Genomic DNA, 22,247 nt, shown 5'->3' on the forward strand with positions numbered 1-22,247 from the left:
CTCTCATCAGTCGGCACCCAATATCTAATGCTTCCTTGCAAACAATAGTTAATATCCCACTGGAGTCATAGCTGATAAAATGACTACTATCATATCTGACAGTAAGAAGGAGTGTCACACTTCTTGTCATGCTAATGATAAACATTTATGCTCCTGTATGTCATAACGTTCTGATCACACAGGATCCTCTAGCAAGATTTGAGAATCACAGCGAGAACATTTTTTCTTTAAACTTCATTCAGCATTCGTGTTCAAAGTACCAAGGAATTCAATTCTCTGGAGGAAAGAAAAAATAGAAATCCTGCTCAGAATGAAAATGCACAATGCCTGAAAATTTATGTGTTAACAAAGTATGTCCCACCTGACATTTCTGTGATAACAGGAAAAAGTCCAGTGAAATTGTGGTCATGAAGATTGATTTCCTCTGGACAATTTTGACAAATTGTTTCATGAAATCAACTAGTCTAGATTTCATTTTATAGTACATTGTATGTCTGCCAGGCCAGTGCACATGCCCCTTATACATCATTATGAATCTGTGTTGGTTCAAAACAACTATTAAAGGACAAGTTCACCTTCATAGACATGTGGGTTGAGTGAATGCAGCAATATTAGTAGAACACATCAGTGAAAGTTTGAGCAAAATCGGACAATCCGTTCAAAAGTTATGAATTTTTTAAGTTTCTGCTCAGTCACTGCTGGATGAAAAGACTACTATATAGCTTGTGATTTCACATGAGTACAACGATATAAAGAAAGAATACGGAAAATTCAACATATTTCCATTTTTCTCGCATAACAAAATAACGCTTGACTTCTCTCTTTCAGAAGGTAGGGGGAATAATACTACCCTTAACATACGTCAGTAGCAAGTCGAAGAAATGTACACTTTATTCAAAAAGTAAAGTTTTGTGAAATTCTCTTTATTATTTTCCTTATATAGTTGTACGCATGTGACATCATACACTGTAGTAGTCTTCTCTTCCAGCAGCGACTGCGCAGATACTTAAAATATTCATAACTTTTGAATGGATTGTCCAATTTCCCTCACACTTTCACTGATATGTTCTGCTAATATTGCTGCATTCTCTCAATCCTTATGTATATGAAGGTGGACTTGTCCTTTAACCTGTCTGGTAAATGAGATTTACAGCGGAATGAATTATTGATTTGAACTAAAAAGTAGGCCTACTTTGCAGGTAAGGATAGAAACATCTCACAGTGGGGATTGGCTATTTGAAACACAGCATTTTGTCACTGCCCTTTGGTTTTTCACTTGTTTGTGCAGTTGGCAGCCATATTGGATTTTGTTTGGTTGGTTTCTATGTTTCTATTAATCTGAGTGACCCATATTTGCATACACCAACTGAGCATTTCACAACCTCCAGAAAGCATGCTGAGTGTGGAAATCTATGGGGGGAGAATAAATACACAATGCACCACCAGGGTCAAATCATCAACTTTATGAAATTATGTCAGATCTTTTAAGATGAAAATAAAATCACAACTGATGAAGTACTCTGTGTTAAGTCAACACTTCGCCCATATCATGTAGATCTACCATTTACTTTGCAATTCTCAAGCTAACAATATGAGACCAATGTCCAATGAAAGACATACTTGTCTAAGCCTGGCTCTTGCTTAGGCTCCACCCCATACTCTAACTTGATCAGTTTGATCTGCAGTTAGATTTGGTAAAAAAAAAATAAATGAATAAAAAAAACACACATTGAGGTATACCATGTATATCATAAACACCTATTTATCAATATTGTACAATTATTTGCACTTTTAATGAATGTTATAAACTCACAAAAAGACAAAGAGGATAATAAGTTGATCTATTGGTAGAGAGTATTGTATCCTCCTCCACTGCCATGTAGCATGACTGGAACATCCTTGATAGGTTTTGTCAGTCATATAATTACATTTTAAATCTCCACAAATGAAAAAATAGTATCAGTGCATGACATATATTTAAAGGACCGCTTTGAGTTGACTTTTAATCTCAAATTAAACTCTGCACGACATGCAAATAAACCAAGTGGTAGGTTTGCCCTTCCTGCTGTTTTTGATTTTTGGGTCTCACTGTCATTTTTTCCATCTAATTCACCTTATGGAATTGACTACCAAACTCTCCAAATCATATATTTGTGATGATTTCCCACAGCTTCGTCTGGCCTTTAAGGTAAAGATATCCACCTCTCAAGCTGAGGATCTTTAACACCACCCAAATCTACCCATCTTCTTTGACATTGCTAGCATACCCTCATGGCTGGACCCAGTCTGAACCTTGCCTATCACTCCCCTTGCCCTAATAGATAAGGATTAATTGGACATATCTGGTATCTCTCTCCCTCTCTTTCCCTCTCTCTTTCATATTTCTCATACCTATTTAACTCTGTCAATCTCTCCCTCTCCCCACCATTCTTCATTTCAGTATCTCTCATACCTATAATCTATCTTTCTAACTTTTTGTTCATCTCCCTCACATCTCTTCCCTCCCCCATCTCTCTCTCTCTCTCCCTTCCGTCCCCCCCCCCCCCCCACATCTCTCTGTTTCTGGTAATCTATAGGTTTGTCTGTGTACAGATTCATCCATGTGACCATTTGTCATTGATTACATCTATCAGTTCATGTTCTTCTCGGTCCATTCTTCCGTCTTATCTTCCTCTCAAATCTAGTCATCAGTTTACTATTCTATCATATCTAGCACTCTGTTTTTGATACATTCTGATGCAATTGTGCATGTCTCTTGTTTGGATTTCCCATAAACATTGATTTAGATTTATTGATCCCTCCACCCCCCTTTCCCTGGAACCGAAGGCCTTTTTTTTTCTTTTCTTTTTTGCAGCATGAAATTTTCATGAATTGCCACTGGCATTCATTGCATAATATTATAGTGTAGATACCGGTAGAAACTTTCACGTGCATTTTAATTTCGTAAAATCTTGGCTGTTGCGAAATCAAAATGCACACAAACATTTCTGGTTTTACAGAAGGTAACTTCTACTATCTCCTCCTTTTAGACTCTGTGATTTCACACGTACACACACACACACACACACACACACACACACACACACACACACACATATACACACATATTACACATAATGTAAAACCAGGGGCCCGTTTCATAAAACTTGTCATCAGTGACAAGTTGTCATAGATGTGACAAGCTACTGAAATCCTCGCATCTGATTGGCTGGGTGAAAATTTGTCATAGAAATGTGGCAGTTGTCACTGATAACAAGTTTTATGAAACGGGCCCCAGAAATGATGTTCATGTGCATTTTAGTTCTGTGAATTTTGTGAGAGCCAAGATTTGCAAAAATAAACTGCACGCGAACATTCTGATATGCATTGAATACAAGTGCCAATTTGCGAAAATTTCATGCCATGAAAAAGGACTTTGGCCACAATTCACGAAAGGTTCATGCTGCGAAAATATCTTGCTTTAAAGTACTGTGCGTCTCCTATTCTCTCTTGCTGCCCCACACCACCCCACCCCACCCCACCCCACCCCACACCACCCCCTCCTCATTCCTCCTCATGTACCCCATGATGAATCGTGAAAGCTGTTTATTTTGTTAGCATCTGGCTGGAAGCGTATGACTGGGACATTAGCCTGCTATCATCTGGGACTATAGCCTGCTATCACCCCGAGAGTTATCTGACAATCAATGGATCAAACAAAATACAGAGAGCAAAATGACTGATGAGCAACACTACATCTAAGCAATGAAATAAACAAATGGAGGAGTAAAATTTGAGATCGTACACTCAGAGATGACGGAATCAAATCATGAAATTTCACTATCTCTTCATGGAGACACTTTCTCACTGTCCACTTACAGGACTCAGCAAACTTTTTACTGCAGTAAACATTTCATCATTCCATTAAAAACAAAAAATCGTTGTTCCTAAGTCCTAACAATGTTGGAGTTGACATAATCACAATTTTAGTCCTCATTGCAATTGTATACATAACTGACAAATGTTCAGAATGCTGTAAAACATGATATATTCACGGCATGAATTTTTCGCGAATTGGAGCCGACGGCCATTTTTGCGGCATGAAACTTTCGCGAACTGCCACTGGCATTCAATGCATAGAGTGTAGACAAGAACTTTCGCGTGCATTTTAATTTCGCGAATCTTGGCGCTCACGAAATTCGCGAAATTAAAATGCACGCGAAAATTCCTCGTTTTCCAGTATACAAAAAGCACAAATTCAAGTTTAATAATCTTCATAGTATTTGTCACAGAATTCTCTAAATCCTTCCACAATCTTTATATGTGAGCCTTCTCTGCAGGAGTACTTGCTTCTCCATCAAACTTCTATTTATTTGCACCATCAATCTGGGAATCTTTCTCATCGACAGATTCTAGGCAACAACAAAAAAATGCTAATTTCTTGGGACACAAAAGGATGCTTTCTGCAATTATTACACAGAAGGAAGAAATTTGAGTTGTCTATCCCTGTCCAACCTCACACTGGAGATGATTAATTCAGCACATGTTTGAGGCTCTTTTTGAGAATAAATACAGTTCATAATGCACAAGACAAAATAATAATGAAAAAAGCTGTCTCTCACTCTTCATCATATCAACAACAAGCAAACTTTTTTTTGCAGTCTAATGTACCTTACGTTACATCGGAGGCCTTCAACACTGGATCTGAATACAAAACGATGCATGTATTTTAAAGTTTGGGGTGCCTGTGACATCTGCTTGGGGGACTTTGCTGCCACTGACAGTCAAAGATGAAAGATAGCCCCCATTTTACATTAATGCTTCCTTAGGAATGTGCATTTCATAAAAGATGGTCAATCAATCAACTGCAAGTTGACAGTATCATGTGAACTATGGTTGTTGTTGTTTTCGTTCTTTTTTTGAGGGGGGGGGGGGGTCTTTTAGGCCTGGAAGTTGTTCCTTGCAGCCTCCTTTCAAGCCCCTATTAGTCAGAGCTGATTTATGAAGAAAATTCTCACTTTTTTCAGTAAAATAATTCATCATTTCCTCTCCCACTCAAACTCTATCTTATTGTGAAAGCAAAACTGAAAGTGCATGATGACTTCATGTTCGTGGTGATTTTGACAAATGGACTAAAATCAAATGAACAAAATAGTAAAAGTTTCAATAAAATCAGTCATGAAGTTAAAAAAGACTATTGTATTTGTAATGATCATAAATTTTCATGGACCTGTAGCATTTGTCCTCACCATATATAATGAAAAGCACATAAAGAGATGATATCTCTGACTCCATGTCTCCCATCAGTCCACACACAAATGCAAGTAAATTTGGGGACTTTTCCTACTACACCGTATGTGTTTGAATACTGTATACGCCAAATATTTCGTGAGGTTTTTATTTTTGCAAATTTCGCGAGTCAGCTGCTATTTGCGACATTAAAAACTTGCGAAAATATTGACTCTAAATGCCGATATGAATGTGACGTACGCATACATTTCTCCGTTCAGTACAGGACTCCACAATCGCGAATCTAACCACTCACAAAAATTGTCGGGAAGTCCCGATTCGCAAAAATTTAGACTCGCGAAATATATGCCGTATACAGTATAAGAGACCTTGCCTCACAATACAGATGTATACTAGCCACAAATTTCAATATACAATCTTAAAAAGTGAGATATTCTACTCTCGAATCAAGTATACCACATACAAGAATTCTATGATCCTAACTAACTGAAATATTGAAAGTGAAAGTAGTCAAACCACTCAGGGTGCATTTATCAACTCTTTTTCTCGGCAGAAACAGGTTTTCCAAACGGCTTTCAGGGAATTTTTACGAGATGATAAATGCAAAGCTGTTTTGATTATGGGGTTTGGAAAGCCTTTTTGAAAACCGCAAATTTGTGCTTTCCGAAACAGCTTTCCAGAAACCTGTTTCTAGAAGCCCTTTGAAGTGAGTAAAATGCACAGCTGTTTTGAAATGGCTTGTACTGCAGTTATGAACCATGCCTTCTCCTCGGGTCAAAATGCACAATGCAACTGCGCAGTGACAAGGCCAGTTTTCGTGTTCGCGATGAGCTGATAAACGCAACTATTTTGGAAGCCATTTCTAAAGGGCTTTGGAAATGGCTTTTGAAAGCCATTTCAAACAGGGGAAAGGTGATAAACGCAGCCTTAGATGGTTACTTTAGAGAAAAATGTTAATTGTGGGGCAGCTTTTATCACTCGATAGGTCCCAACAGATTTCTAACTGGTCTCATAAGTTAGCTCAGCCCTGCATAAAGTAAACCTTTGATACAATTACGAGATACTGTACGTGCAGCAGTTGTACTGAAGAGCTTTTCTCAGCTATCCCTATCACAAAGTGAGAAAATATCCCAACTCACTCGTCTTCTTTGAGTTATGAGTCATTGTACAAACTTTGATGTACACAAAGTCATGTGCAGATTCTCTTTGTGAGAGAGCATTGTCTTCTTTTTTCTCAGTATTTGATCATGTTGATTCTATATGTGATTTGTCTACAGGGTGGATTTTCTTTTTCCACCTGACCTTCAGTGTTGACAGCAGAGCTTTGAATATAGTGATCAATACAATGCCATCATTTATGTCTTTTCTTTACACCACCACTGCTGGAAATCCCTCCCCTCCCATTTCACCTTTGAGAACTGCCAAGGGGCTTCTTTAAGGAACGTGTTCCAACATTAATTGCCAACCACCCTAAAACGTTGGGCTATATCTGGCTATATCAGGGAGTATTTAGCCTGTTGTCAAAGCATGTACGGTAACTGTATCACAACATAAAAAGACAATCTTTTCAAAAACAAAATCAGGCAAAAACCTTATCAAATCACTGTCAGCTAATATAAAAATGTGAACAAAAGAGCTTTTTTAAGCACAAGTGTATCAGAAAATCTACTCATGCAATATAAGCATTTGTCCTTGATGTAATGTGAGTAGAGTTATGATAAACCTCTATACACTTTCCACAAAATGAAACTAGTCACACCTTGTGGCACTCTCCCTGTACTCATCTTGGCTGTTATGAATTCAGTACAAACAAACCAACAAATTAATGGAAGTTTCATTGAAATTGGACATGAAACAAGGAAGGAAGTTAAAGGACATTTCAGAATTTCAAATGTTTCAACAAAAAAGGGATATCAGTTTCAAAAACATTATCTATATGCAAATGAGATTAGATGATGATGTCATTTCAAGGATCCCATTAACCTGCACTCAAATCTTCACTTTATTTCCTTTTATTGATAAGAAATCAAGAAGGGAGACTGGTATAATGTGCATCAAGGCATTGTTGTGTCATTATAACTATCAATGATGACTATTTCACTATGGAGAAAGAGGTAGTTAAATGAACATCTACCAATAACATGATTTTGATGACATCATTGTATATAAACCAATAGGAGGATAGTAAGGTGATGATGTCATCACTTACTGGATGATATCATTATGCACAGCTAATGTGCAGGATGAGACAAGAACACTGTGTACATGCAGAGATATATTGAGGATACACACTTTGGTAAGGATCTTAATGACTATTTTCTTTTGTAATATATATAAATTGTCTCAATTACTACATGTAGCCAATGCAATTACATGTAGTCATCCCCTGTTGGTTGTCCTTGCCAAACCATTTTTTGTTTTTGTTTTAGTAGCTGTCCAAATCATAATATGTCAATTTCCTGGTCTACAGAGTCAGAAAGGTATGAGAATAAGTGCAACCAATCACTTTCAAGAAAAAAAAAACTTATCTTGGTTTACAAATACTTATATCTGATCACCAAAACTATGACAATGCTACAATAATAGAAAGAAGGTCAATGCTGATAACTGTACAGTTAGTTGTGTTGTTTGGATTTTTACAAGATATTAACCGTACAACAAGATATCTTTGCAGTTAATTCTCTCTGTACTCTGGATGGGTAACCCTTCGTGTACTTTGAGTTCCAATTGACACAGAAAACCTCATAGTGTTGTACACACTGTTCAAAGTCCCTAGCACACAAAGGATTAAGCAAGATTCCCAAGCTTTCTTTCACTCACACACCTCGACTCCACCTCATAAATTCTTCACTGGTGTCATGAATATGCTACTATCCCACACACCACACACATTCTCTTTGAGGTGTGAGGGGATACACCAAATAACATCTCACTAGGGACTCACCAAACTCTATGCTAAAACTATCATGCATATAGATGGGCTTTAGCAGCCTGGTGAGTTACACCAGATCAGGTTTAGCTCACCTTTCACCTGTACTTTGAGGAATTGCAGAATTGTATACAAGTGCTAAGAGCGTAGATGCATAGTAGTTGACAACCTAACCGCTTGAAGAATTTTGAAGTTTCTCTTTCATTTTATGATGGTTAGAGAGAAGACATCAAACCTACCACTACCAAAAGCTAGAGTCTTGAGAAAACAGAATGAGAGAGGCCCAAATTCCAGAAGTGAAATAACTTACATTTTGTAGTATCATTGTATGTTTATACAAAATGCCCAGACCTGTGACACATTACCCTATATACCACACATTTTTAGTCACCAAGAAAAAGGTGAACCGGTATAAGATCTAAGGTAAGTAAGTGAAGCTCTGCAGCATTTCTGGGGGCATTTCATGAAGCATTTTGTCTGGCAAATTTGTTTGATAGATATGTTCTCAACCAATCAGATGCAGGATTTCAATAGCTCATTGACAGTTTGTCACAAAAAAAAAAACAGAAAAAACAAACAAATCTGACAAAACACCTCACAAAATGCCCCAAGAACAATATGACCAAGGAGGTGGAAAGAGACTTGCCACCACCCTAGTATGACCCGACTACCATTTACGTCGCATTCAGTCATCAACAATATAGTTTAGACAACTTCTCGTGAACTGCAACTTCTTTGCCTAAATCTATATGCATTCATACTAAACAGCAAGACTTGTAATCACATAAAAACATAATACTTGTACCAGTACTTTTTACCCATGCAGTTACAATTTGAATATGCTAGTAGGCCTATACAATGAACCACATACATGTGCTAGTTACCGATACCAACCCGGTACTGAAAGCTTTTTCCTGATACCAACTTTCCAAACATGATACACCTCATAAATTATATACAAATTGCAATTCCATGTAAACAGAAATATAGTAATGCCTTGTCATGAGGCTTCCATATGTGTACTTTAATGGGACACAATACATATGTTGTGTTATACAAATTGTAGCCTATGCATCATAGTGCATATGTATAAATTTTATATCAAGTAGACACAGTCCTGTATCAAGACTATATAGCCAGTATAGTTGAGTAGAGAGAGAACAATAGAATAACTCTGTTTGTTTAAGGAAAAATCTACAATGTTGGGACTCCACCAGCTTGAACTAATTAAAACAAGCTGCACACAGTTCTTTCCTTACTCGGGAGAGCATAATTCTTGCTGAGGCAAACTGTCGGTCAGGATAAAGAACCAAGTTTAATGGTAATCCACAATTGTACAATGGAATTATATACTGCTGGAGACAAAGAGATGAAATATCAAGATCTGATATTCTGAAACCAGGGTTGATTATCACAAAGGTTTGCAATCAAAAGCAGGTTTGTTCAAAACATGGCAGGCCATTCAGATGGAATTAGTATCACTCTTGATAAAATCAATCATAACTCTTACCAGAGTACAGAGTCAAGATCAGATAATGATCTGCTTTGAAGTGATCCTAAGTGTTGACTTTAGAAGCATAATGGCGTGAGTTCATTTGATGTTTTCTGGCTTTCAATTCCATCAGACCTTAATGATTAGGTCCCTTTCACAATTTCTCTTCCATACATAATTTTTCTTTAAAATATTGCATTAGCTATAAGGCAATAAAATATTTCATGCAAAATTCTGCAGCAACATGAAGTCATTCCCCTCATTTTTTTTTCCCTGCGTGAGACTGATGAAAGCAATTCAGAAGAGATTCAAAGAGGGGTATTAATATCTCCATGGGTCTTGGCTAACAAACTATGAAGAGAATAATGAGCCAAAAATAACTGGGGTCAGAAAGGTACCTGGAAATTGTTGAGCATGAAAAGAGCATCATATCATATTAAAGGGGGTTATTCATCAGAAATTATAATTCTTCAGTTGAATTGATCTTGGTTCGCTGCCCAATGCCATATATTTGAAAACCATGATTATCACAGGCCTGCAAATCAGTGCAATAATAGAATTGCTAATGATGTGCGAACAAACTTCACACTAGATTTGGGCAGATGGAAACTGACGGTAAATTATTTATTGTTCCTGGCAAGCTTTGTACAGATACAAACTCCTGTGTCCTACTACAAGTGCGAATAAGCCTGCAAACAAATATGGCCGCGCATATATATAACATTCATGCCTATCGGCAGCGATCTTTAACATTAACCCCCCTTGATCAAAGAAAGAGAGTTTGAGTTCAAAAAATGATACCTGTTTGGTACCGAAACAATACTATGTGAATATGAGAACACTATGTTTGAATTTCCTTTTAATGTGTCTTGTTTCTTCCCCTTAACCTCCTTATTGGCAAATGATACCTATCAGATTTCATATAGCTCCAAGTTCCTTGTTTGTACAAGAATACATCAAGTTGCTGTACTTCTGTCCGAGAGCCTCTCAATCATGGCAACACCTGACACCTTTAGCAGATGGTTACCGAGCAATGTCAAAGCATCCTCAAAAGATTAAGGTGTGTCCCATTACAGATCAAGTCACATGACTAGTAAACTGAGCTGGTAGCAAAAGAGTATCAGCACCAAGTCAGGAGAATTGAAATTCACGGGCGTGTCCAAAACATCATTGGCAAGACTAGAGTCCCGCTGTTTTATTTCCTTTGAAGCTCCTTGCATAATATCAGACCAGTTTGATAATCCTTTGTGTGAAGTAATTACATCATACTGTAAAACCAGAATCATTCCCAGCATGAAACTTTTGTGAATTGGAGCAGACAGCCATGCTTTAAGTGGACAGTTAAACTTTCAGGTGTTTTTTTACTTCTGTAAATCTTGGCTCCTCAGGAAATTCATGAAAGTTTCATGCACATGAAAGGTCCTCCTGAGGTCCTCCTAGAAGGGGGGACTCTGAATAGCATATTGATATTAAAGTGATGTTGCCCTAGACTGGATCAGCAGCTTGGACACAGACCTATGACCTCCTCTCCATAACGCATTATACCACAGAAGAAGATTTTGTCACATGGCTGGTGGACTCTATACAGTCAGTACAGACACCCACACAATTCAATGATATGACAGCTTTTACAACAACAAAAAAATACAACAGCATCCTCCGCAATGATAACTTTAAAAATAGTGAGTCAATCCAAACACAATTTCAGGGTGTGAAAGTATAACTCATTGCTCACATCTAACTGAAAACCCCATTCATTTTGCTTCAGTGGTCAAAGAGAAATGAGGAATTCTGTAGAGCGTGTCAGGAATCTCTTCCCTCCAAGTTCTGTCTATTGTGTTCACACATTATAATGTGTAGTTCCAAGAGCATCCAAGTGCTAAACTTAGAAGAATCAGACTCATGACATGCTTTACAACAATCCACATTTCTCTGTGACTGCTTAACCAAATTGTATGAGATTTTCTGCAAAATACCGTAGAGCGAAGATGTTATATTTTCAAGACCCTGAAGAAGCATTTAGACAGTTCTACATTGTATTAAAGCAAAAATCCGATTGTAATTCTATGGAGGGATATATACTATATAAAGGAAATTTACTTGACCAGCTCTTATAAAAAACTCAGGAGATTTAATGAAACAAAAAGACATCTCTCAAGCTAGAGCTCAAGTAGTTCATATCTTCCAGGTCTATGCATGGAGCTACGTACATAGCTCCATGGTCTAAGCAAGCTTCTTGTCACAAAGCTTTGTGACTCCTTTGGAACTCTTCGACCTTTCACTTTGTTAACGTGAGCTGCACTAATAGCTCCTGGACAAGGTGGCTGTAATTGGATGAACAGGGAAGATTACAGGAGCCCCCTGTGATATCATGGGAGATTAATGACTTCCTTCAAGAGAGGTTAAGGTACTATTTTTGTTTCAGTACACCCCATCCCCAAGACGGGGTGTACTGGGATGCATTTATTTGCTATGGAAATCAAAGCCACATTCACACACACCTGGAAGTTCAGTTTTTAAACATCAATTTTTGCAATGCAGTGCAACAACTGTTAATAGTGTGTGGGTGGATACACAAAAAAGTCAAGTCAACTCTCACGATCCGCATCATGACATAAAAATCAGTCCCGCTTGATTTCTTCTGTTCCTCGTGCCACTTCCTACATTCATTGGCTGACAAGCAAAAAAAAAAGCTCCAGTGCAATTTTCTGCTGCCACTACAATCGGCTGACAAAGATGGTTTCTTCAGAAATTAAAGGGGGGCACCCGCGCCCCTTTTCATTTTTCCTTTTTATTTCTTTTGTTTGAAAAAAATAGGGGGACGTGCACCCGGGACGCCCCCCTCTGGATCCGCTTATGAAGCTGTCTAATTGAGAAAGGGCTCAAAGCAGAGCTGTGAGTAACCTCAGTATCTTACCTTTCTGCCTTGAGTACAAAGAGATGTAAAAGTCTTGGGCCAAGGCCAGCTAGAGTGGATATGTCTGACGAGATTCTCGGCAGTCCCAACTGAAAGACAATAAAGACGATATCAAATCTTTATGAATCAAAGAGTATAATGACAGGGTAGTCCACGAGGGGTTTCAGCATGTCGCTGCAACCTGTTAAAATTCTTGTGCAACATCCTCAACTCTTGTGCAACATCCTCAAAAGCCAGCAACATGTTGTGCAACATCCTCAAGAATTTGCAACAAGCTCAAAATAAAATGTATTCACACATGTGAAAAACTTGTGCAAAACATACGAAACATCAAACTACCTGGTACGTACTAGTAAATACTTGTGTGCAAAACATGAGAGAGAACAGTGAATGTAAGCAGCATAAAGGGAGATAAGCTGCGAAATGTTGCGTACCGTGTGCTTGTGATGTGTGCGGAAGCGCACATACAATTTCTACAATATTCTCAGATTCTGAGCTTGCAACATGCTCATATTTCAAGTTGTGGACCACCCTGTATAGAGACCATCACATTTATGGGGCTTTAAACAGCAATGACCTTGTTTTCATTTCTAGAGTAATGATGCCTAATGGCACATCAAAAACATGTGATTCTGTGTCAAATCAAAGTTAAGATGTTACCCAGTTTATCTTGGATGAAGAAACTTACATAAACACATTATAATAAGTTTTCAAGAGAGGGGGATCCACTTTGGCATGTCACAAGATCTATAAATATAGCCATGTATATAAAACACTTTAAAAAGGTCACTGCCAGGAATTTAAATTAACCCTTTCATCCCTGATCCATTCAATACTTACCCTGTTGAAAACTGCTCATGACTACATTTATGCACATGGGGAGTAGTGTGTGACAATTTGTGTGTTACTTGCCCAGTTCATGTCATTCTTGCTTTACTCAACTCTGCTAAATCATACATAATTGACACATTAATGCCAATATATAGATACATTAATATCAATTTGTCTATAAAAATCCAGGATGAAATTCATACTTCCTGCAATGTGAGTAGGGGCTGATATTACAAGGAACCTTTCGCCCTCCGAGTGTTTAACTCTCTGCATACTGAGGATGGACAGATTTTGCTACAACACGCATTTCCCATAGACACCTGCCGAGTATACTCGGGACTCGTCCTTAACAGGTTATCGTGTGATTGTTGTGCACATTTGACTCGTTGGCATAGAAGGGGTTAAAAGGTTAACTAAAAAATGCCACCTAATATGGGTAGAAAAAATCCTATGACATTTTTGACATTTTGAAGACAAATATATTTACTGCAAGTTCCAGTTTATTAAGGGCTTTTTACACTTGTAAATTTTTGCTTAGCCCCGGACCAACGGTGGGGCTAAGGGGGGGCCTTAGCCCCACCGTTGGTACGGGACTATCCTTAGCCCACTTTCTGTTTACACTCGTTTTTGCCAAAGTGGGCTAGCCCCACCGATAGTACGGTACTATCTGGCCCTGCAAAATAGCAGGGGTTAGCACCGCAATTGCGGTGCTAGCACCGCAATTGCGGTGCCAAGCAAGTGAGTGTAAACAGAACGAAAAAATAATCCTGGGCTAAGCGACGGAGACGAAGTGCGACCCTCACTGACCAATCAGAAACGAGGTAATCAAGTGCTGCCGGTGCGTGCGTGTACGTGTACAGTACACAGCGTAATTAGGAATATTCATGTGGTTTGGAAAGTCCGGGGCTAAGAAATACGAGTGTAAAAAGGTCAGTTTTCTCCTTAGCCCCGGACAAGAGATAGTATGGGACTAATTGGCGAGTGTAAAAAGCTTAAAAAATTGGTACGGGACTAACGATAGTCCTGGGTCAGAGAAAGTCCGGGGTTAAGAAACACAAGTGTAAAAAGCCCTTTAGATGTTTAAAGTGAAATTCAAACGTGATTTTTTTAGGCCATTGTGCTGTTTTCAGATAAACATTGGTAGTTCTTTAGAGGGTTCCCTCAGATAGTTACAGCCCATAGGAATGATTACTAATTGATTTCAGATCAGAACATCAGAATATTTACTATAATTCCTTTTTCAAAGCCATTTTCTTAAACTCTTCAAAGGAGACCTTTAGAATACAATTCATTCACATGATCCTATCACAAGAAGTCCCAGTTTATGCACTAAGTGTGTCTTTGCAGAGAATGCATCAGATCTGGCACAAACTTTATTCTTATTTAGCCTTTTCTGTCTAGGCTCATTTATATATGCTCCAAAGCATATGCATGTACACACTGTACCAGGACGTACTGTCCTGTAACAATGTCTTTGCACAGTTATAGCAGACAACAAACACATGGTGTATACTTCAAACTAGGTGCATATTTTGAAATATTCAACAAATTTGCAAACACTTTGGAGTGGTACCAAAGAACAAAAAGTAACTTTAAAGTTAGAGAAAAGCAATGAAAATTTATAAAGTAATAAAATTCAGGGAGACAAAGAGGCAATATGCCATGTCATCATGTGATCGGAGAGAGGTACCCTGCTTCCGATGTCATAAACAGGCAATTGATAAATCACAAGCCACTTTCCCCCAACCTAGTTCTCTGAGAGCAGCATACATAATAATTATGGCATGTAGAACCAAGCCACCTAAACAAATGAAGAGTTGGAGCACAAAATGAGCCAACTCAATCCTTGTCAAGTTGAGATATTTGCAATTAAATGTGCCAAAAAGGTGAAAATGATAAGAAAATATGGGATATTCTTAATCATAACTTCAAGAATACATCTTGTTATATGTCACAAGTGAGGTATCACTGGAAAGTATTATTTTGTTCTGTCTGATGATGGACTTTGGTAGTTTAAAATGTTTGAAAATGGTATTTACCCAATTTTGAGACCCAACTCTTCAAATGTAAAAAGAGACCATGAACTAGAAGTCCTAAACCATTATTGCAGCACTGGGAGGTGCCATCAAATTCATTTTTACGTAATTAAAGGAATCATTCTTACTATTGTGATAGAATAAGGGGGCACTGAGTAATACCATAGGCCATGAGAGATCCATGAAACTTTGAAGATAATTGGGATGGCTTGCAAAAACGTGAAAATGTATTAGACTGCCTGTTCACCAAATCTGACTTTCAGCACATTACATATAGTACTCACTGGCTATATCAAAAATTTGACATGAATACAAATACAATACAGGCAGAGTGTTACTAATCCCTTTCTTGGTATAAGACAAACACCAACTGAAGTAGACACTTTATTTCTAATATCAGCTTCTTGGTCATTCAAATATGTTGAATAACAGGGTAAGGCCAAGTCAAGAAACGTAGCCAAGACTGGAATCATGATGATTTTCTGTTTCGCACAGCATGGTGCTGTGTATGCAGCATGTTTCACCATGTTTGTATTCACAATTGCCTCCTTGCTGTATGTAAGCTTCCAATGTCAAAAATCACTAAGTTTTCTTCTGAAAAATATACAACATTTAGTTCAGGCTCTTCAATCATTTGCAAAGGAAACATTACAAAGTAAAATCTGTTTGACATAGAATCCAAATTGACAATAAAAAATGCAGTTTCGTGCACAGCCTGCATGGAAAAGAAAAAAACAAACAAAAGCAATGACAAAGATTATGTGCTGGTGGAATTTGAAACAGAAGGACATGTTTTTCATTTGCCGTGACCCTGAGCAGATTAAGGCTCCAGGAACATATCAGCTACATTAAAATGTGATTATTAAGCACATAGAAATGGAACAGTTGACAGTGAGACAAAGAGAGACAGTAAAAGAAATGTGAGGCCGAATTGGGGGGGGGGAGGTAATCACACTAGACATTATGGAGCTGGGCTGTGGGATGAGTCATCAGTCATGTTCATACTCAATTTGGGCCCTGTTCACATTCTAACTCTCATTTATAAGGGCAGAGCTGGAGTAACATATTGGAAACACATTTTACTCACACAGACCTTCATCCAGCCACACCTAGTTACCTAGTCTTTCTTCCAATCTCATCATCATTTCAGTCTAGACATCATCATGGTCAAATGAGATCTGTCACCAGCCTCACTAGATGCCCATATACAAGACATCCTTTGATTAAATTTCTCTCAAATATATAATAAAATGAGCGGACGGCATATTTCTCACTGCTGCACTTCATGATAACATGGTTTCTTTGTCACAAAACGAACTTCTTATGTTTAGGGGGAAAAAATCCACATAGATAATCCACTTCCTAATATACATAGAGAAGCCCACTGACATACTACCTCTTATCAAAGACTATAGGCCCTTGTGGACCAGTTTAAATATTTTATGTGAAATGGGAGAGCGAACTCCAGAGTGAGAAGCAAGCACGCTTCAGTGGTCCAGACATCTCCAGCTGTTTTCTTTATTCATTGAATGTCTGAAACCACAAGCTATGCAATTTTTAACAAGGTGGCAACCCTGGGAGTCAGAAATGCCAATTTAAATTCAATGTGTAACAGAAGGTGACTTTATATTTTCATGACCTATTTCTCACACCATTTTAACCACTTTCAATGTTGGGCTTTGAGCAGTTAACACACCCTGTGACTGAAGCAAAACAAATTTTGCCCTTTGCCAAACCGGTGGGGGAGAACAACAGTCATCCATGCATTTGTGAAGCACTTCCCAAGACAGGGGAGAAAAACATATATGAAAATATTTCTTAAATGTATTTATTTGTAAAATTGTATTCAAATGGCTTATTTTCCTCACAGGTGATAAGTATTCTTATCAATTTCATTTCCATGATGAGGAAAGTACTCTTGTGTGCAATGAATATATTGTCATTGTCCCATGCTGTAAGAACCATAAGGTATTTAAATTTAGGAAAATAATATTGTAATAATTTTCATGTTATTTCTTTTACTATCATTTTATCCTTATTGTTATTATTATTATTATTATTAATATTATTATTATTATTATTATTATTATTATTATTATTATTAGTATTAGTATTATTATTATTATTATTATTATCATTATTATTATTATTATTATCATTATTATTATTATTATTATTATCATCATCATCATCATCATCATCATCATCACTACTATATTATTATCATCACCATCATTGATGAAGACATCCTATATCAAGCATTATGCTGATAAAAACCTTTCACCTTTCTACCCTGTAAAGATCTGAATTAAAGTCTATAGGGCACAAGCTGGATCATCTCAATGAGACCATGGACCTACTGTAGGTCCATGGTGAGACGTAGGCCATACATGGCATCAGATGGGTGTTGTCTCTCTGATGTGAAACAGATTCTTAGCTCTGTATCATAATCTCCTACTCTTTCACTAGCTGAAAAATAGCCACGGAAACAGATCCAAACTCCACACCAGAGCATGTTATCACAACGCCTTTCCTTACAGAGCAAACAACATCTCCCTCCTTGTTTCACGTCCCTTCTCATATTGGTAAAATATGACTGTGATTTACAAGAGGGATGGCAAGTCTTCGCCCGCTCTCCCCAATTCTCAGGAGTTTCATCCACCCTTAGTCTAAATTCAGTTATCAATTTATCACTTACAATCGGCATGACTGCATGTGGCAGTATCATGGTTGAAAAAAAAAAAAAACTGAATAAAAGCACTTACCCTCTCAAAGGAAGACACTGGGGAAAAAAGTCTTAAATAACAAGTATTTCTCAACCTTTAAATCATTGTCACAAAATCCATAAACTCTATACTTGTATTACACAGAGTCACAGCCATTTCATGACGAAATAAGCCTTGCATAAAGGCTACTGGTAAGACAGGGACGCAGCTTCTTCTTTTTGCATTCTTGTTCTGTATTTTGTTTCATATTTTGGTCAGTATCAAGAGTCTGAACAAATACTTTCCTACCAGTCTACAGATACGACAGGATTTTATAAGAATCCCTGTTCATGTTCCTACATATTATTTGACTTTTTGCACAAAGCAAGTCATTTATTCTTTGTTCAAAATTTAAAAACTTGAACATAGATAGCATGTAGTTACTCCAGTGATCAATGGCTTTTAATTCTCTCATAGAATCAGTACCTCAGGTACATGAGAGTATGACATCAATGATTTGTTGTTACGCTCATAAGTTAGTAAAGAAGGCAACAGTTTTGAAGAAAAATGTACTCATCCCATAACTGAAAAAAAAAAAATTCTACCTAGTGTTTTACTACATTGCGATACTGTACTTGAGTGTATGACTCACACATCTGAGTGATTCTAAAATCTTTCACGCTAACCTATCATTTGGCTTGCTGAGGAAGAAATGAAAGCATGTATACGGATCTGAAATTCCTTCATGACTAGATAGAGTTTTATTTTGATTAGGCACAAACTGCAACCAAAACAAGCAGTGTTGCCATCCATAAGATTATATTGCTTGGCGTAGGTATCCACTTTCCTACTCAAAGATTTTTTCAAAAAAGAGCACTTGCCAGGCAGACAATCTGTATGTTTGGACTTATTACGAACAAACAATGGTGCACAGTGGCGGATCCATGCGGGGGCACACCGGGCACCCCCCCCCCCCTTTTTTTTTTTTTTTTTTTTTTTTTTTTGGGGGGGGGGGGTTAAAACAAAAGAAATAAAAAGAGAAAATGGGGGAGCATGCACCCCCCCCCCCCCCTTTAATTTTGTAAAGCCCCCTTTACAGAATTCCTGGATCCACCCCTGGTACATACATGGAGAATACAGAGTAGTGCCATCACGTATGGCATGAATGATCTGAAGCTAAATGTACATACAGTCAAACTCGGATACCTCGACGTCGGATAAGCCGAATATCACTTACCTCGGGGGCAAAATGAAAGTCCCGATTGTTCCTATGGAGCTTCCGTGTATTAAAAGTCGCGTAGCTCAAAAAAGATAACTCGAAGTTCGGTTACCTCGAAGGGAAATCTACTGTCCCGATCTTAATTAACTTATTGTTTTTCCCCAGCATGTTGCTCGAATCGAAATTGCAAACATCACTCAGCATCTCCGATTAAGCGCGCGTGGACAGCGAAGACATGTCACAAATGTTTTTACCCTCGATTGTAAATATTCTGAGACCAGAACAATCGCGCGACCAATTAAGAAATACCCGATACACAGCTGACAAGAAAAATCCCCAACACCTACCAACACACGTACATGGTATGCACATAGCACCCGTGCCAATGGAGTGCTTACGATAGCACTACGCGCTGCCCCATCATCTGCTTTTCTCTAACCACTGTGTTCTGATTTTTGATCGAGATATACCCATACCGTGCGCGTAGATTTCTCAACCGTCGTGGCGCACCTGCTTACGTTGACAGTTATATCTTTGCCATTAATCACGCTCCACTGTCAAAACATCAATCTCCGGCATAGTGCCTTTTTTTAAAACTTGTTTTTTTTTGCCTTTCACGAAGTTTGTTTCATTTATTCTTCCCCGAGAACGCAAGCGCTGAAACTTTTTTTTTTCAGCAATGCGATTATCAAAATCTGGAAGTATACGCCGATCACAATGAAGAATAGAATACACAGGGCTCCGCACTAACTTTTATCGGGCCACCAATATCATTGATTTTTATTTTCTGGTGGTCGAAAGTAAAATCTGGTGACACAAAAAAAAAAAAAATCAGGAAAAACATTAGAAAAACTAAATCGGTCCTACTAAACATAGAAAAATCATTGAAGTGATACAGATGCCCATGTCTAAAACAAATGAATAGAAAATTCAATCATCTCACTCTGTGTTTTAAGATTTGACAAATAGGCGTAGAGATTATTATAAAAGTTGATGCCTATATATTTAGGAGGTCAAAACATACGTTTGAAATGAGAAAATGGGAGCATTTGCTGACATTTGTTAGCATCCGACATTTGTTTTAGCATTGTAAAAAGCCGAAAGTTACCGTTATTCATTTTTAAATGTAAAAGCAAACAACCGACATTCATTTTAGAGTCTTACGGAGCTGAATGCTGTCCTAATCCATTTCCAAACGTGAAAGCAAATATCCGCTATTTGTTTTAGCATCTAACTGAGCGGATTAATACCATTAATCATTTCCAAATGCTAAAGCAACAATCTGTTATTTATTTTTGCATCGTACGGAGCAGAATATTACCGTTATTCATTTCAAACATCCGACATTTATTTCATTATCGAACGGAGCCGAATGTTACTACTGTCCACTTCCGAAAGTGAAATGAATCATCTGACAATTATTTTATCATCGCACGGCGCCGAATGTTACTGTTTTTCATTTTTGAACGTCAAGGCAGACATCAGACATTTTGGACCATCAAACGTATAGCTGAATGTTACTGATATTTATTTCGAAATGTACCATAGCAAATATCCAATATTTATATCATCGTATGGGGCAGAATGTTACTGCTATTCACTTCCAAACATGCCAAACGTAAAAGCGATCATTCGACATGTATTTTAGCGTCTTCCGGAGCTGAATTTTATTGACATTTACTTTCGAAAGTAAAAGCACACATCCGGCATTTATTTTATCAGCGTACGGAGTTGAATATTATTGTTATTCATTTCAGAACATCAAAGCAAACATTCAACATTTATTTTAGCATCTTCCGGAGCTAAATGTTATTGCAATTTACTTTCGAACGTAAAAGCAAACATCCAGCATTTATTTTATCATCGTAAGGAGTTGAATATTATTGTTACTCTTTTCCGAACGTCAGAGCAAACATCAAACATTAATTTTACCATTAAACGCAGCTGAATGTTACTGTTATTCATTTCGAAATTTAAAAGCAAACATCAGACAGTTATTTTAGCATCGCCGTATGGACACGATGGAGCAGAATATTACTGCTATTCACTTCCGAACATAAAAACGATCGTCTGACATCTATTTTAGCATCTTCCGGAGCCGAATGCTATTGCTATTTCCTTTCAAAAGTATAAGGAAACATCCGACATCTATTTAACCATCGTACGGAGTTTAATGTTACTGTTTTTCATTTCCGAACGTCATAGCAAAAATTCGACATTTACTTCAGCGTCTTCCGGAGCCGAATGTTAGCCTTATTCATTTCGCAAAATCAAATATATGACATTAGTTTTAGCACCATACGGAGCTGAGTCTTATCGTTATTTATTTCCAAAAGTATGAGCAAACATCTGACATTTATTTTAGTATCATACCGAGTCGAATATTACCGTAATTCATTTCCACAATTAAACGCAAACCTCTGACATTTATTTTAGCATCTTACGGAGCCGATTGTTACCGCTGTTCATTTTCAAAAGTAAAGGCAAACATCGAACTTTGTGTGTGTGTGTGTGTGTGTGGCGCGATCGGGCCACCAAAATCTTTATTTCTGAAATTTTGATTTCATTTCCGATTTTCACTCAATTCATTGATATAAAAGTTGATTCAATTCCAATTGACAAGCATGCAAACAATCAGTAGGCACTATAACAGACACCATGTTGAACATCGATAAACGTCGAACATCGATAAACATCGGATAAGTCGAAGAAAATTCGACGTACGCGTACCTCGAAATTCGCGTACGTCGAACCATTTTCTTCAGTCCCGACGAATTCGAGGTATCCGAGGTTGACTGTACTGTTAACTCAGACTAGGATAAGGCAGGCATCTGTAGGCCGAGGCTGAGCCCATGAATGAATTGTCATGAAGTGTTTGGACAAAACAAT

At 37.7% G+C, this 22,247-nt stretch overlaps 2 protein-coding genes across 9 annotated transcripts in view; both read right to left on the reverse strand.

The window, feature by feature from the left end:
* Positions 1-22,247, reverse strand: part of LOC139727805 (protein 4.1-like) — a 154,677-nt gene that overhangs the window by 118,213 nt on the left and 14,217 nt on the right. For all 8 annotated transcript variants that reach the window (XM_071638779.1, XM_071638777.1, XM_071638780.1 and 5 more), the window contains exon 2: positions 12,568-12,656. The gene's annotated coding sequence lies outside the window, so the exon portion shown is untranslated. The remainder of the gene's footprint in view (positions 1-12,567; positions 12,657-22,247) is intronic.
* Positions 1-22,247, reverse strand: part of LOC139727794 (venom phosphodiesterase 2-like) — a 95,207-nt gene that overhangs the window by 20,281 nt on the left and 52,679 nt on the right. The gene's annotated exons all lie outside the window — the stretch shown is intronic.

The sequence above is a fragment of the Diadema antillarum genome, unplaced genomic scaffold (assembly GCF_040938485.1).
Source record: "Diadema antillarum isolate AM-2024a unplaced genomic scaffold, OU_Dant_1.0 seq00000152_RagTag, whole genome shotgun sequence".
Taxonomy (NCBI): domain Eukaryota; kingdom Metazoa; phylum Echinodermata; class Echinoidea; order Diadematoida; family Diadematidae; genus Diadema; species Diadema antillarum.